The sequence below is a fragment of the Protopterus annectens genome, chromosome 2.part0, assembly GCF_019279795.1.
Source record: "Protopterus annectens isolate FY-2018-M chromosome 2.part0, PAN1.0, whole genome shotgun sequence".
Taxonomy (NCBI): Eukaryota; Metazoa; Chordata; order Ceratodontiformes; family Protopteridae; genus Protopterus; species Protopterus annectens.
In genome coordinates, this window is record NC_056728.1 from 134759235 (window position 1) to 134776324 (window position 17090).

Here is a 17090-nt window from a genome sequence, read left to right on the forward strand (position 1 = left end):
CTAGTAGTGCTGTTGGTGTGATCCCCGGTGTGAACTTTCTGTTACCCATCCACTTATCAAGGTTCCTCTTGAAGAGTGATAGTGAGGGGCTCTGTCTTATGTAGATTGGGACCCTGTCAATCGTCAATGATCATCAATGATAACTCCAAGTAGTTTATTATGGGGTTTAGGTTTAATAGTGGTGTTGAGAGAGGATATTGAGAAAGAGGCTTTGTGCTGGGCAAGTGTTTTAGGGAGGAAGTGGAGGAGTTTTTTTTTTTTTTTGGATTTAATATGAGTTGGTTATCAGACTGTCAGGTTTTGACAGAGGAAAAGGTTTGTTGAGTGAGAGCTAGTATATAAGGGATGTTGTGGGTAGAGGTAATGAGGATGGAGTCGTCAGCGTACTGTAGAAGTGTAGAGAGGTTGGTAGCAGAGTAAAGTTTATTAGTGAATATATTAAACATGAGGGGGCCCAGAATTGATCCTTGGGGAACTCCAGTATTAACAGGGAGGAATGGAGAGAGGACAATTTGCCATTGGACAGATTGCTGCCTGCTGGAGAGATAGCTAGAGAACCAGTTGATGGAGGAGGTAGAGAGATGTAGGTCTGAGAGTTTAGTTAGAAATTTAGAATGAGAGACAGTATCAAAGTCCTTTGAAAGATTGAGGGAAAGACTGGAAATGAGGAGGTTTTTGTCATGGGCTTCAGCTAGTGTTTGGGTAAATGACAGTAATACAGTAGAAATGCTATGGTGAGGCCTAAAGCCGTGTTGGGTAGGAGTGAGGAGACTGTTATCGAGAAGTTGTTAGCTGAATATGGATGCACTTTTCCAAGAATTTGGGTAGTGGAGAAAGGATAGCAAGAAAGATCTGTAGAGTTGCCAGATTTGTGAAGAGGGATAGTATAGAAGGATTTCCAAATATAAGGGACCAGGGCTCCTGAGATGGAATGGTTAATAATAGACACAGGGTAGGCGATGGATTATGCAGCTCCTTTTAGGAAATGAGGGGGTAGTTGGTCTGCTGAGGGTGAGCAGGATTTAAGTTTAAGGAGAGATTTAATTGTAGTAATTGGGACTGGTTGAAAAAAAAAAGCACTGGGGAGAGTTTTGTTTTGGGGTAGTGGAGATGTTGAGTGAGATGTACTGTTTTGTGCATTAATTGTGAGGTTTTGAGTAGTTTCTATGAAATAGTTTAGGAGGGAGGCAGTTTCAGAAGCAGTGTTGTTAGGAAAGGGGTTGGGAGTAGTGGGGTTACCTGGGTGGAGTAGATTGTTGATGGTGGTCCAGAATTTTTGTGGATTTTTTTGTGGGCTACTTTGGTTACAGGAAAAAAAATCTCTTGTCTTTGTTGACATTTTTTTAGCCAGGTGTTTGAGCTCTGTGTATGTCTGCAGTAAGAGAGGAGACCTGTTTTAACTCAGGCTTTCTAGGAAGAATCTCTTCTACATGATTAAGCAGGTTTGTTTTATTAGACAGGGGACATAGTTGGATTTGAGTCTGATTTTTCTGGATGGAGCAACAGAATCAAGTGTGTCAAGGAAAATCTTACTGAAGGAATTTACTGCCTCACTGAGAGGGAGGTGATAGAGGAAGGACCAATTAATGCCAGATAGTTTGGAGTTAAAAGTGTCTGGGTTGAAGTGGGTAAGGTTTCAGCATACCCTGTAAGTAGGGTCTTTAGGTGAGATTTGGGGGAATCTGTGTATGAAGGTAGTTGAGTGGTCATTCAATGAGTTGGGAAGTATACTGGGATTATGATAGAGGTGAGGAACTGAAGTACGGATCCAGTCAAGGATGGGTCCGGATGAGGAATTTTTGTTTATTCTAGTAGGGGTGGAGATGTGTTGATGAAAACCATGAAGGTTAAGACTATGGTTAGGGGATGAGTGGGATAGTTTAGTCCATCTATATTAGTGTCTCTAAGTATGATAGTTTCATAAGGGATATAGTGAGTAATCCAGGACAGGAAGTTCTCTAGGATGGGAATATTATCGCCAAGGAGAATGTATATAGAGACTATGGCAAATTTTTTGTGAGGGTTGAGGTAACAATATACGATGAGTATTCCAGCAGGTGAGAAGCAAGGAACAGAGATGGAGAGAGGGGACAGATTAAGTAGCTCAGAGTAGAGAATAGCAACCCCTTCTCCCTGTTTATTGATTCTGAGTGAAAGATATTATAACCTAGAGGTAGGATTTCTGTGTTAAGGATGTGTGGTTTCAGCCAGGTTTCTAATAGGACAAGAATGTGAGGAGATGTGTTAGATATCCAGGAGTGCAGGTCTGTTACTTTATTCACAATTGTATGAATATTTAGAGAGAAGATTTTTAGAGATTTGGAAGGGGAATTGCTGGTAGAAAGGGGTAAGTGATGGGGAGGGTATGAGTAGTGATATTGCGCAAGGAAGATGTAGGAGGCCCTGGGTTAGGGTGGATGTCACCATCCAAAAGAAGAGTGTTGAAGAAAGTGAGAAGAGAGTAAGTTCAGGGTGGTAGGAAATCTAGGTTTCTGACCAGAGGAGAGAGACGAGTTAGAACAAGTAGGAGCTTTGAAGAGGTCAGATGGTGAAATACAGAAGAGAGATGGTGAAATTAATTGTGAGTAAGAGATAGTATTAGTGTTAGGAGTATAGGGGAGAGTAGGTGAAGGGGATTGATAGAGTGGTGAATGGTAAGAGGTTGTTAGAGAGAGGAAGAAGAGAAAGGTGGTGAAGAGATAGAGTGGCCACATAACTAGAGAGTAGGTAGGGAGAGGGAAGAGCGGTAGATGAGTCAATAATGCAATGACTAAGTAGTAAAAGCAGACAAGGTGTCACTAGAAATGAGAAGGAGTTAGTGAGGAGGGGAAGGGGGGTAGTGAGAATGTAAGGGAGGAGAAAGATAGGTGGGAGTGGTTATAGGAGTGAAGCAGGTGTTAGATTAGTTAGCGAGGGTGATTGGTTGGATAGGAGGAAGGGGTGTGGTGAGTAAGTATATATGCAAAGAAAGGGGGGTGGGAATGGGGGAGGGGAGCGGCAATAGCTCGAGTGGTGCGAGGGCGAAAGGAGCAGGCAGAGCCAGGAGTAGAAGATCCCTATGCTTCAAAAAAACAAAAACTTAAGTGCAAGCCTCACTTATAGTTTATCAGTGAGAAAAATGTTTAGAGTGGAGAGACTATGTGACTAAAGCCAGATGTTGATAATATATGAAGTGAACCCTTGGTTTAAAAAAAGAGAGGAGATGGGCAGCAAAGTCTTAGCCTTTAGCACTCTTTCCTGAAGTGAGTTAGGTGCCAAAGTGATACGGAGACTAGGGACAGAGATGCATACTCAGTGGGGGTGGAAGAAAGGTGGTGGTGATGGGGGGGTTAGTGAGCAGAGAAATATGTGTGCACAAAACAGAGTAGATTACTTTGCAAAAAAAAAAGGAGACAAAAAATGATTTTAACATCAGGTGAGGAAGAAACAATTGGGGCACGTACATAAAGCTTGTGATTGTGTTTTTTCTATTTTTGTTGGTTTCCTCCCATTCTTGGCTAGACAGCAATCCTTGTATTGCTTTGAGGGTCAGTAGCTAGAATGTCAGCCAGTTATATTCGGGGGGGGGGGGGTGAGGTCACTTTTCCATGTAGTTGACTAATAAAGCTTGTGATGATGTTTTATTATTTTTATTGGTTTCCTCCTGTTCCTGGCTAGACAGCAATCCTTGTATCACTTTGAAGGTCAGTAGATAGCCAGGTATATTCAGAGTTGGGGGGGGGGGGATTGAGGTCACTTTTCCATGTAGTTGACTAGTGACAAGCACACGGTTTCTCAGAGGGCCAGGGGCTTAGGACTTATTTTCAAAGAAAGATTTATGTAGCTGGAAGCCATTCTCTAATGCCAGTGAAAAGGTTGTGCAAATAATACAAGTATTCAAGATATGTGAAATTTATTCTTTTAAGCATTGAAGCTTCACAGGGAACTAATGTAATTGTGTTGGCCTGAAAAGAGCAAGAATGTACTTGTTCGGTGCAGCCATAGACAGCTGCAGAACACTATGCACCATGTGCCACCTCTGTTATAAGGAGAAGCTGTCTAGTAGCAAGGAATACCAGTGCTAGCTAAGGAATGGGCCCATAAATGTAATGGCAGTGCTGTCAGCTTTGTGCAAGCATAGGACACACATGAGCTATAGTGGAGCACAGTGCACAATCAGCCACTAGACCCATATGCAATACCAATAGCCAAGGCAGTGGCTAACATAAGTGAGATTGAGTCCACGTCATGTAGATTAGCTTCAGAGATTATTTATTTCTACTTTGTTGACTGGGTTAGTCCCAGAAAGCCAATGGCCTCTTTTTAGAGAAGACTGAGGTGATATTCATAGTGATTAGGGGATCTTTTCTACTCTTTTTTTCATTAAGTACTATGGGATGTTTTACATCCACTTGAACTACTACCAGATCAGACAGATGGTCCTTAGTTTAATGTCTCTTCCGAAGTATGGCACACTTAGGATTGAAGCACCCCCACCCTCTTATGCTACACTGCAGAGTCAGTGCTGGAAAATTAATCCAAGTATCTGGGTGTGAATAAAATCCACAGCCTTCTGAACTTCTAGCACCAAAGGTGAGTGGGATATCTGTTGAGCTACTGACACTGTTAGGATCCAGGACTATCTAGGAATATACTTCCAAGATGACTCATGTGGAAGTTATATATCTGCCTAAGAACAAAGCCCTGAAGCAACCAAACGCATAGGGGGTTAGTGAAAGGCTTATATCATAAACCTGAGGATATTCTTCCTCAGCTCAGGTACCCTTAATATACTGCCACTCAAAGATGATGGTATCATAGTCATGTCCACAGCTAGTTTTTTGGAGCTGAAGGATGCCAAATGGGAAAAAGGGGGCTGATGATGAATGATGCCAGATACTAGATGGAAGTTTGCACCTTACAGCTTTACTCCATTTATGCCTTAGGGAGTCCTGTGACATTGACCCCAGGCTTACATCTCCAGGATCCCTTGAATGAAGACAGCAAGCAGAGCCAAGTATTGGGCCCCCAAGAGTTGGCAAGACAGTAAACCAAATGGCCTTGAGCCCATATTTATTGTACACTTTGAGATGGAGGCTGTAAATGTTGAATGATTAGATTTCCTGAGGATTACTGTTGTGGTGTTCCACTTCAACTTCAGTCAAATCTTGTGGCAGAGATTGAGAGGTGCAGCCTGGCACAGATAAATAGTACTGACTGTGCTGCATGCAGTGTACTTTGATTCACCCGGGTGAGATTTTCCTATCTGTCACTGAAGTGCTGGTCACAATGGATGTGGTACTGCAGGGCCCATGCCTGACAGCTTTTCGGCTGTTGACAAACGGTTGGCTAAACACTTTTCAATAAAAAAGCACAACATCTCCAGAGAAAAAGGAGATATGAGAATAGTTAGCTACTGGTGTGTATGTTTGCATGTGAAACAAAATCGAATAGACAGCTGGGGTAATCACCTGAAAATCATCATTAGGGGGCCACCTGTAGCTTCAGGTGCAATATTCCACTTAGTCTGGCTGAATATCCACAGTCAGCTGACTACCCCCCCCCCCCCCCACACACACACACACACAAACACAAATACCTATTGGATAGGTTGTCAATCTGTAGGTGAGTAGCAAAAAATTGTAAGAATGATGTGTTAGGCATTTTCATTCTCACAGCTTTTTCATTTTCATGTACATCACTTGGGGTGTCTGCACATGACTTCATGCTGTTTACCCCATGCGTTTGCATGCCTACACATTCCATTGCTGCTGATAATGTGTGAGTATATGGGCATGTGCGCAGTACCCAGTGTTGGATAAATTGGTCATTGCAAAAAAAAAAACATTCTCTTGCAGAAAAAGGACTACAGTGAAAAGTTGTTTAAGTGAGTTTGATGAACCAGTCCTGGCATAACAAAGACTTATTGAAAAGACAGATTATTTTCTGTTCTTTCCGCAGTAAATAGAGATTGAATTTTACACCATATCATATTCCTGAGAGTAACCACAGTGCATGCCTTCATTTGCCCTTTGGGCTTTAGATTTGGACCCTTGCCTTTGTTATCCCCCTCCTTCATGAACACATTGCATTAATTTGTTTACTTGGATGAGTCTGCTTTTATTCATGGTCCTATTTCACCCCCCCCCCCCTTTTGCATATGATGTATCTCTGGCCTGATATATTTCTTTCCACATGTACCTGATATCTGTGTTGTTTTCCATCCCTCAAGCAAGTATTTCAGGTACTTTCTGTACTCAGTGGCACATTTTTTCCTGTTGAGCTCTCATCTTCATCTTCAAAGGCACTCACAATGTGTGCACTCAGATGGACACACACATTCTTCACTTTTCTTGTCTTTCTCATTTTGTTAAGATCAGTGTGCTTGTAATAGATGGTTTCCTGGTATCCAGCACTGAAGCAACTACACTGGCTTGAACTAAATAATTACCTTATCCACTCCCATCTGCTTACTGCCCACAAAATAATACACAAATCTGACACCTGCTCATCATTATAAAACATCCTCAAACACTACTCCCATCCTGGGAATCTCCGCTCACAGAACAAATACCTCCTGACCAGGACCGAGTCTCATACCAGTACAGGTGAGTCACTTCACTCTACCTATGTTGCTAAGGAATGGAACTCAATCCTACCCACTGTAAAACAAGACAACATTACCATGTCTCCAGCGCAACTTAAAACAACATCTAACTTCTTCGTGGCTATGCTCATGCTCCCATCCTGACTAAAACCACTCTTCTTTCTGTTTCTCTTCAATTACCAGTCTCTCTAACAATCACCTGGACTGTCACCTTTCTTATCCCTTACTTTTTCTCTTTCTTTTGACCCCACTACTGCTCCTCCAGCTAATGTATATCCTTAATCCTGTTCTACTAATGCCCCCTCCTTACCCACCCCATCTCTGTACCTGTCTACTGTTATCTTTAACCTCTCCTCCTTGATTGTTCTGCTTATATCCTTAATCCTGTTCTACTAATGCCCCCCCCTTACCCACCCCATCTCTGTACCTCTCTACTGTTATCTTTAACCTCTCCTCCTTGATTGTTCTGCTTATATCCTTAATCCTGTTCTACTAATGCCCCCTCCTTACCCACCCCATCTCTGTACCTGTCTACTGTTATCTTTAACCTCTCCTCTTTGATTGTTCTGCTTATATCCTTTCTCCTCCTCCTATTTTCTGTTCCTGCTCTGCTGACATCCTACCTTATTTATGTCAGTATTAGATACTGAATCTGTGTGCATTATCATTGTTGTTGGATCTCCAGCTATCAAGTGTTAACCTGTCTTTGACGTATGTAAGATAATATAACTCCTAATGTACATGATATATGTATTTACTGTTTACCTCAATATTACCTCAAATATTTTTTTACTGTTTTTCATTGTAAAAATGCATTTTTTGTAGAGCTTTTCCCCCCAGGCCTCTGCTGAAAATAAAACTTCTGCCCAGTCTGAATTTCTTGGTTAACAAATAAAAACCAATCAAGCAATTATTTATTTGTTTATATAGTTACCAAATACCCCCCACCTGCACTGCTGGCCCTATTGCAGCATTAATCTGAAGTTAAAAGGTACTTATATTTTTCATAAGCCTCCATCAGTGTTTCCTCTTTTGAATTCTTAAATACCTGCATCCCAACTTCTATCGGTACTTTTCTTTATTATAACTTCTCTGTCACCAGCATGCAGTCTGATCTCTTATATTGCTATATCTCACTTTACTTTGATAATTTTCTTACTTAGAACTCTGTTGTATCCAATCTCCAGCATGAAGTCTATTTTTCCTTTCCTTGAAACTGATAGGATTTATTTTTTTGCCCCTCTTCCTACCTTTACAGCAGTCTGCATGTGTGCCCCCCCCCCCCGCACAGACTATGCACACATACAACATAAAGTTTAGATTGTTGAGTCTTTTTATGGGCTTTGATATGTTGCAAATTTGGCCATTTTGCTTTTACTGGAATGTTAAGCGTACACATCCGGCTCAGCCACTGTCAAGTCTGCAACTCATTTTGCCTGTTCTGTTGAAGCATTTAAAATCAATAAATCATTCCTTCATGCACATTAATATACTTTATAGACATCTTAGTCTGTACATTGTGAAACGTAAGTAATGTACTTTGGTTACAGCACATTTGTTCCTTAACACTTATAATCCAGTGTGGTGCATGTTGTATGATAGTATATGGAACAGGAGTGTTCAGATCTATGCAAGAGCTTTTTGGCATTCCTATGTTAGTTATGTGTGTCAGAGCTTGGTGGGACACACACACTGACGTGAGCTGACAGCTATGCAGCTGTTGTATTCTTTGTGGAAATGAGCTGTGGAAATCTATAGGAAGGAAGTCAGGGAGGACGGGGCTATAACATCCTGTACTCTTTAGGGAAGGGAGGCCTGAGTTAGAAGAGTTAAAAAAAAACATTATTCTTATCTCTCTAAGCTTCATCTAATTGCGAGGAGTCTGTGATTAAAGCAGGAGGACATTGTTACTTTTGTCTGAGACTGTCTTACTTCTGAGCTGTGGTGTGTTCTTCTGGCCATGTTTTTCTTTTTGGAACTAAATGAGGAATCATTAAAGCACATCACTTTGGGATGCTGCATATGCTCTTAGAAATCCATACAGTAGCTGCTTCTTAGGAAATAGGCTGTGGAAAATGTATGACAAGAGACTGGATGTTAACACTTACTATGACTTTGTCCTGTCTTTGGTGTTGAGCTTCTTTTCCATAATTCATTAAACAGCTTTAAAAGGATTGTCAATGGGTGCATTTTACATTCTGTTACTACTTCCTGCTAACTTAGAGGTAAGGATGGTACACCTTATGTAGCTGATAAAGTCCTTTGATTCAGGTTGTGGCATCTGTAAATGGTTTCATTTTATCGTGAGCTGTTCATAGATATTACACCCACTGTTGTTTTACCTGTAAGAATATATTGTTACAAGTCTGTAAGAATGTAAGTTGCACTTACATGAATTGAATTGCATCAATTTAAAGTAGCCTGACCATTTTATGAATTACAGATGGACACACTGGACCTTAGAATGTCCTGATCCATGTTGTCTGGATGCAGAGTGAGGCAAACATTCTGATTAATTCTGACTGAAATTGGAGTGTTTTGTAAAATATGAATACAGTGTCTGCTGTTACTGAGCTGGAAATATGAAAAAGAGATTGAAAAGGTGTAGAAATATGTTTAATATTTTAGAACTTCAAAACTTATTTTTTTTATATATTCTTTCATCTCTGTCCTTCAAAGACATTGTGCTTTGGTTGATTGGCTGCTGTAAACTGCCCCCCTTTGTATAGTGATGTCCTGTGATATTCTGGCAATCCATCTAGTGTTTACCCTGTTTTGCAATCACTATTTCTAGACCAGTCTTTCACCCTAACTAGACTAACTAATTACTGATAACAGATGCATGAAGTTCATGGCACTTAGATGCTGGTCAGCTCAGGATGTCATGCAGATGGCCTCTGCCTGTTTTCCATTGCTGTTTGTAACCTTGTTGCTATAATTGTATTATAACCTGGCATTAGATGAAAAACCAAATTCCTTTTTAACAGTGAACATTAAACAGACATGCCATACAAATGCAGAAAAAAATAATTATGGTATGTCAGGAACTAGGATATTCTAATAAGTTGCATTTTTAATATATTTAATTTTTCTTTTGAAATGAACATTTTTTTCTACCAACATGCTCTATAATAAAGAGAACTGATGATATGTTGTAAAAAAGCAGTTTTGTTACTTTCAAGCAGCCCAGAAATTAAATATACCTAAAGGTAGGTTATGAAAAATCTTTGTCTGTGTATGTGTATGTTTGTGTGTGTGTGTGTGTGTGTGTGTGTCTGTGTGTGTGAGTGTATCTGTGTGTGTGAGTGTGTGTGTGTGTGTGTGTGTGTGTGTGTGTGTCTGTGTCTGTCTGTGTGTGTGAGTGTATCTGTGTGTGTGTGAGTGTGTGTGTGTGTGTGTCTGTGTGTGTGTGTGTGTGTGTGTGTGTGTGTTTATGTGTGTACCTCCTGTTCAGTAGTTCCAGTAGTTGTGTAGCACCATGAGAACACTGTGTGCTGTATGAACAGGGGTACAGTGCTTTGAGTTCCACAGAAACCTTTGAAATGTGTTACCATCTGGTTCAGGTAGCATAAAAATAGCACACAACCATGACAGGAAGCTGTAAAAATGCAGATTTGTACACAACAATACTGAAGTGAAAAAAATCTGCAAAAGATATGCTCTACATACACTTTTTCCATTAATAGTAGTGACTCATTCATTTATTCTTTTTCTGAAACCATATTTATCTTATTTAGGGTCACAGAAAAGTCAGAACCTCTCCCAGAAGCAATGGAAGGATGTAAGACACACCATGCACCTGTGCATAAGAAAAGACATGCACTCATGTGCACACACGCGCACACACACACACACACACACACACACACACACACACACACACACACACACACACACACACACACACACACACACACACACACACACACACACACACACACGCACACACACACACACACACACACACACACACACACACACACACACACACACACACACACCATGCACAGATATTTACAGGTAATTTAGGGGACCAGCACATCTGAAGTATGTTGGAGGAAAATGTTGACCCTGATGTGCCCAGAAAGAACACACATACTCGCCACCAGAGAGTCCCAAGTTGGGAATCAAACTGGGGAACCTTGCACTGTGAGGAACCATCACTAAGCACTTGCCCCCTAGGTGCTGAAACTGGGAAGTCTAAATATGGGCTTACCAATTAATGCATTTGTGTTAAAATTGTCTATAAATAAAGATTTTTCTTTAAAGGAGTCTTCTTTGAAATCTTTGTTGATTATAATTGCTGAGCCGGGCGTCCTTCAAAAAATGCTATTTTTGAGACATTTGACTGCAGTGTTTCCAGGACAGATACTTCATTTCAGGCCTTTCTGTATAAATGCATGCCACGTGGGGATTATTGATTTGATAGTGCTAACACTATCTCTGATTCACGTAGTAATTATCTGTTATAAATAACGTCCGTTTGAGGTCTAAGCTTATGCAGTGATAAAGACAGAAATACTAGAGGATGGAAAGGGGGAAGCCTGAGTTTTCAAAGATCCATGTAGCCCCAAAAATAGATTGTTGACCTACTCGCCACTGTTTTAGAACCTGAGTGACACAAAAGAGACCTGAAGGTACACAAACAATACATGAGGGAATGGCAGCATTTTTTCAGAAGTACATTAACTTTTTGTTATTTATTGTTCTGAGCAGTTTAAAATACAATTTAGTCAGGCTGGGAGAGCTAGTTCATTTTGTTCAACATTTTGATGGTGTTGAATTTCAGTAACAATTCAGTTGTGAATGATGACTAACATTTAGATTTCTTCTGTGCAGTATGGTTTACAGATTTTAAGTGATTACCTTGTATCATTTCACATGCAAAGCTTTCCCAACTGGCTTTCTGCACTTTCCATTGCACCCTTGGCAACAGTCAAATGAAATCCAGGAATCCTTTAAAATCTTGTCTTTTTAAAAATCAACACAAACAGGAAGTACATTTGTGAGCATTGCATCTCTGGTGTTTGCTGTCCTTTTAATTTCCGCAGAGGACTGTCTGCACAGAACTTCTGAAACTGCTGCTGAAGTGAGATCTACATTTCACTACCAAATGCTGGTTATCTGATGTCTATTGAACTACAGCTTTTTTGTTTCCTTTTGGCAGCAAACAGAGCACAGATGCAGTAGGATTCAGTCTTGTGATATACATTTTATCACTGCTGTGCTGGTTATCTGACATATACTGAAGTATAACTTATTTGTTTTCTTTTGGCAGCAACTAGAATATGAATATAGAAGGATTCTTAGAGCAAGAAATCTGGACAAAGCCATAAATAATGGGGGACAAAGGCCCAAAAATAGGGACACTTTTTAAATATTGCTCTTATAAACTTAGAAAGTTGATAGAATAACAGGATTTGCAGTAGCATGACTTTTCTGAAGGGTAAGAAGTCAGAAACTCAAATGTCTGTTATTATTTTCCAACTTCAACCATCAATGATTTGCCAGTGACTTGCCAGAAAATGCAATTTTATGAGAAACAGACCAAAAATATGAATTTAGAATCTGGATTTTTTGTGAAAATCTGTACAGTTGAGAGGTATGGAATGGTATCCTTTGAAGTAGTGGCTAAAATGTGTATATACAGTACATGTTGTTGTTTTTTTTCATTTTTCTCAACATGCTTTATTACTTTATAGGTGCCATTTTATAATAATGATTATAGTTATATTTAGACAATGCACAATATGTTGAAGATGAAAAAGGAACCCATGCTTTTCATTAAGTCTGAAATATTACAAACGTTTTTTACATAACTGAGAGAAAGGACACTAATCTCACTGTTTATAAAGTGGGTTCAAAGTGTTGATTCTGCGGCATACACTACAGGTGAGGAGAACTTGTTTCCATTGTGGAGATCTGACAGCAGGTTTGTTATCAATATGTTAGGAGACCCCCAGCAAGTTTCAGCCCTATTGCCACAGTACACTGACACACACCGGTAACCCTGAATCCACAGTTACGCTCTGCTGGTTAACCATACACCCCAACATTCCCATAGGGTTCCACTCTTCCCTTGCAAACCTTGATTCCCTTTTTTTCTCCAGTGATGTGCCAGCTTCTCATCTTACTTCAGATGGTTTTCTTACAAACAAGCTTCTCTGTTGTGTGCTAATTTGTTGTAGCAAACTTCAGTACCCCTTCAAGGTCCTTTGTCTCACATTGTTCTGTTTAAACCACCGTCATTCTCATCCATACCTATACCTATCAACCTCTTAGAGTAAGAAATCTGGAGAAAGCAATAAATAAAAGTGGGACAAAGACTCAAAAATAGGGACAATTTTAAAATATTGCTCTTACAAACTTAGAAGGTTGATGGACTAACAGGTTTTGCATTTGTACAAATTTTCTAAAGGGGATGAAGTCGGAAACTCAAATATTTTCTAACTTCAGTCTTTAATGATTTCCTACTAATTTACCCAGAAAACCACAATTTTATGAAAAACATATCAAAATTATGAGGTGAAAATCTGTACAGTTGAAAGGTTATGTCCACACCTGATTATTAAAAAGGACATCTGAAAAAATCCTATAGTTTACTGATATGTTTCTTTTATATGGGTACAAATTGCACAACTCTCTGATTTGTGACCAACCAACCCATCATGGCCCACGACCATTCTTAAAATTGTGCATGCACAAGTTAAGCAAAGGCAGATGTGACATTCTCTTCATGCATATGCATTCACACCATGTTGACAGTACTGGGCAACTATATTTACACTACATAACAGAAAATATGGGTTGACTTTGAATTAGTGTTATGCAACTTCCTGTGCTAAGTATTCTAACGTTCATCCTGGCACCTGCTATACCATTACAGCAAACATACATGCAATCCTGCAACTCTTGTATTTTTACAGAGGAGCACTGCCCTCTTCCTAGTTGGATGAGGGGTTGAACCTTCACACACCAGACTCTAAACAGACTTCTTCTGAGGCTGAATCAGCCTTACATATTCTGCAGTATATGGAAGGGAATACTGTTGCAGCCTTGTAGGTAGAACATTTACAGCTCATGAGTGTGGAGTGCAGCCCCCTTCCCAAGATGAACAACCACTTCCCCTAAAAAACATTTTAAAATGCCTATTTTAATTTAGTTGATACAAATTTCTGGGCTGTATACCCGCCCCCCCCTCAAAAAAGAACTTTTTAAAATGCCTATTTTAATATAGTTAATATGACTGACAAGCAGAATGGCAGGGCAGTGAGGTCTGTAAACTGGGTTGCAGTAAGGTTTTTGTCTGTAAAACACAGAAGATCTAAAATGCATATGATGGTAACACAGTTTACCAAAGATTACTTAGGAAAGTAGAACACCTTCTGGTATCCCCAATCTAAAATAATGTTCTATATTTTTCAGTCAGAATATGATACTAGTGTAAACAGTGTAACCATGAACTACCTCCATTTTAATGCAGTTCAAAATAGTCAAAAAATATGCATATTACAACCTTAATTACCTCCTATTTCAACGCACTACTGTGAATACATCCACAAAGTTAACAATTTACATATCATAAGTTCAGTACTGAGCAAATGAGGTATACCATATGTTAGCTACATGTAAAGAACTTATACATTTTTGGCTAGCTGGCCCAGTCCAGCATTATTTCACACTAGAAATTTACTAATCAAACACTGGACTGGGCAGTAGGGTCAGCTTTATAGTTTTGGGGTCCCAGCAGAATGAAGAATCAGGGTTTGGGCAAACCCTTAACAAACATATCAAATCAGGATAATGTGGTTACAAACATCCTGTCTGTAAGGTTCGCTGGTGCCTTGACAATGCTTTTTATCAACACAAGTGTACTGACATGCCATAATGCTCAAGGAATTGATACAATGTTGGACAACAACTCGGTCTTCCAGTCAAATTGTTTTCTGCTTCATATACCTATCAGCAGCCATTCCTTCTGCATTGTACAGCCACATTTATCTACAGTATGATTATTGATTGTAGCTGACTGCCCTGCACAATTAATTTGTTTCTGTCTTTCTACAGCTGTTTTTTTCTTAACATAACTGCTGCACAGTGGCTTCACAGAATATGTCTGTATAAATGGGTAGAAGGATGCCAGTTTGATTTTTGGAATACTTTCTGACTGCATTGACTCCTCAATTGTTGTACAGACTTTTTACCTGCTACGAGTATATGTCACAACTGAATAGATGGTCTTTATTCAGTGCTTACCTTTTTGAACCTTAACCTGACATGAATCCCATGCAGTGCAAACACAAGTATAACCTTACCTTTGGATATTATTCTGTAAAACACCTGAATAATCAATAACAACAAATCACCTAGGTTCTTTTAGTGGGTACTTCCAAAGTGCATACCCTGCTGTCAGCATGAACCAGCTTTCTCTGAGATGCTGAAGTTAATCATCTGGGGTCTGCCATGCCTGCCTGGGGACAAACATGCTGTGTCCTATGTCTGGGCATAGATATTGAAAGGATGACAACCGTAACAAAAACTGTACCACTTCTTCTTCATTAAAATTATTTTCAATTACAAAATAAAAAAAAAACGTGGCTAATTCTGCCATCTGAGTTTGGTGTCCTTAAAATCCTGCCACTCCATAGGATTGATCTTCAAAGCAAGCAGTTTAAGGTTTAGAAATATCAAAACCAGTGTGGTAAAATTAAAGACTTACAAGAAGCTGCATGTCAAATAGGTGTGCTGTCCATAGCTGCATACCAGATAGGGGAGAGCAAACATCATTGTTGCTGAGGCAGCTGAAAAAAAATACATTGGAAGACAAGACATTAAAGAGATGGACAACAGCCTCTTGGGAGCAGACACTAAAGAACAGTAGTAGCAGGAGACTTTTAAAAGCTTGGAAAGTTTATTTGCCTCACGTTTTGAATTTGTGGTTAACTTCTGAGGGCTGGGTGTGGGTGTTCAGGAATTTGTTTTTTGCCACCAATCAGCTGTAGCCTTTGTGTGGCTTCTCACTGTAGCAGATAATTTAGTGGTGCAGCCCTTAGGTTTGAAGGTGCCTTACACTGGCTTGTGATTGTTAGTGACATTTCAGATGAGGTACAGTTTTTTGAGAACTAGATGTGATACCATTTCTATTACTACTTTCTGATCATATGGCTATACTGAGCAGCCAAGTGCTCTGGATTGTGTAGAATGCTCCACATTTAACACTGAAATTGCCCATTGTTCCACTGTTCTGTATTGAACAGTGTTAATCTCTGTTACACAAGTTTTGATTCATTCATATACCGCAGTTACAGCCAGTTGGCTAACCACTCCTGAGGCAAAGGGAGCCATTGACAAACACCACAATTCATCCAATCGTGTGCCAGCAATACTTTTCACACCACTGCAATGCCTTCAAAAAGGCATTGCAGGGCACAGGAAGATCACCTTTTTTTACCTAGCATGAGGTGAATATTTGTGGTGTCCATTGTCAGATTGTTTATGGAGTGGAGAAATTGACTTTACCTTTTGGGAGATGAGTGCAGAATGAGACAACAATAGTAGCATGTCAGGAACAGTGATCAGGCATCCTAAAACTAACCATATCAAAAGGCTGAGATTCGTTTCTGTGTGCTGTCTGACTTTAGTTGGAAGGAACGGCTCTGGTGGTGCTGTTGCTGGGCTACTGACTGCAGTTGCTTCCTGGATGTTTCAACCTAACCTTGGATTCCTGAATTTTGCTGTGGACTGTGCTGCAGCTGCTTTGCTTCCTGTATTGGACATAAGTAGTTAAATATGTGCACTGTATTGTTCAGACAGGTAGGGCTTGCAGTATTTGATTATTTCTTCATGTTTTCAGTTATTTGTGCATTGGGTAGTCCCTACTTTTGACTCCATTGTTAGCTCTGCCCCTCTTACTCACTCCTAAGATTGTGTTTTGGAGAAAAGGTGGTAAAGTAGAACTCTGATTCAGAAAATGTTTAATTCACTTTCTCTTATTCTGTCAATGTCTCAAGTTAACAGTAGTGTAAATGTCTCTGTCCCTGATTATTTCTGGATTTGTCCTTGATTTGTTGAGCTGTAAGACTGTTTAGTTCAGGCAGGGGTAGGGCTTGCAAAAGTTATTGCGTGGCTTTTGTGTATTAGTCCCTGCTTTGAGCTCTGAAAAGTTACGTCTGTCCCTTTAACTCGCTCCTAACACTGGTGTAGAAAAGGCGGTGGATTATAACCTTCTTGTTTCAGAAAATGCTTATTAATTCACATTCTTTTATTCTGTCAATGTCTCAAGTTAATAGTAATAAGCATCTCTATCCCTGATTTGTTGAGAGCTAATAATGCATTTTATATGGCAGCATGCTTGGTTCAATACTGTTGTGACTCTTTTTTTTTTTTTTTTTTTTTTTTTTTTAATTCAGTTAATCTAATTTTTTTTTAAAGATACACTCACTGTATAGTTCAGGCAGGCGTAGTCAGTGTTAACCATTTGTGCAGTGACTAGTTCCTGCTTTTG

At 39.8% G+C, this 17090-nt stretch overlaps 1 protein-coding gene across 2 annotated transcripts in view; it reads left to right on the plus strand.

The window, feature by feature from the left end:
• HECW2 (HECT, C2 and WW domain containing E3 ubiquitin protein ligase 2) overlaps positions 1 to 17090 on the plus strand; it is a 2117141-nt gene that overhangs the window by 902428 nt on the left and 1197623 nt on the right. The window contains exon 1 of one of the 2 annotated variants that reach the window (XM_044060622.1): positions 8527 to 8811. The exons of the other annotated variant lie outside the window; for it this stretch is intronic. The gene's annotated coding sequence lies outside the window, so the exon portion shown is untranslated. Of the gene's footprint in view, positions 1 to 8526; positions 8812 to 17090 lie in introns of those variants that run through there. 2 annotated transcript variants of the gene reach the window in all.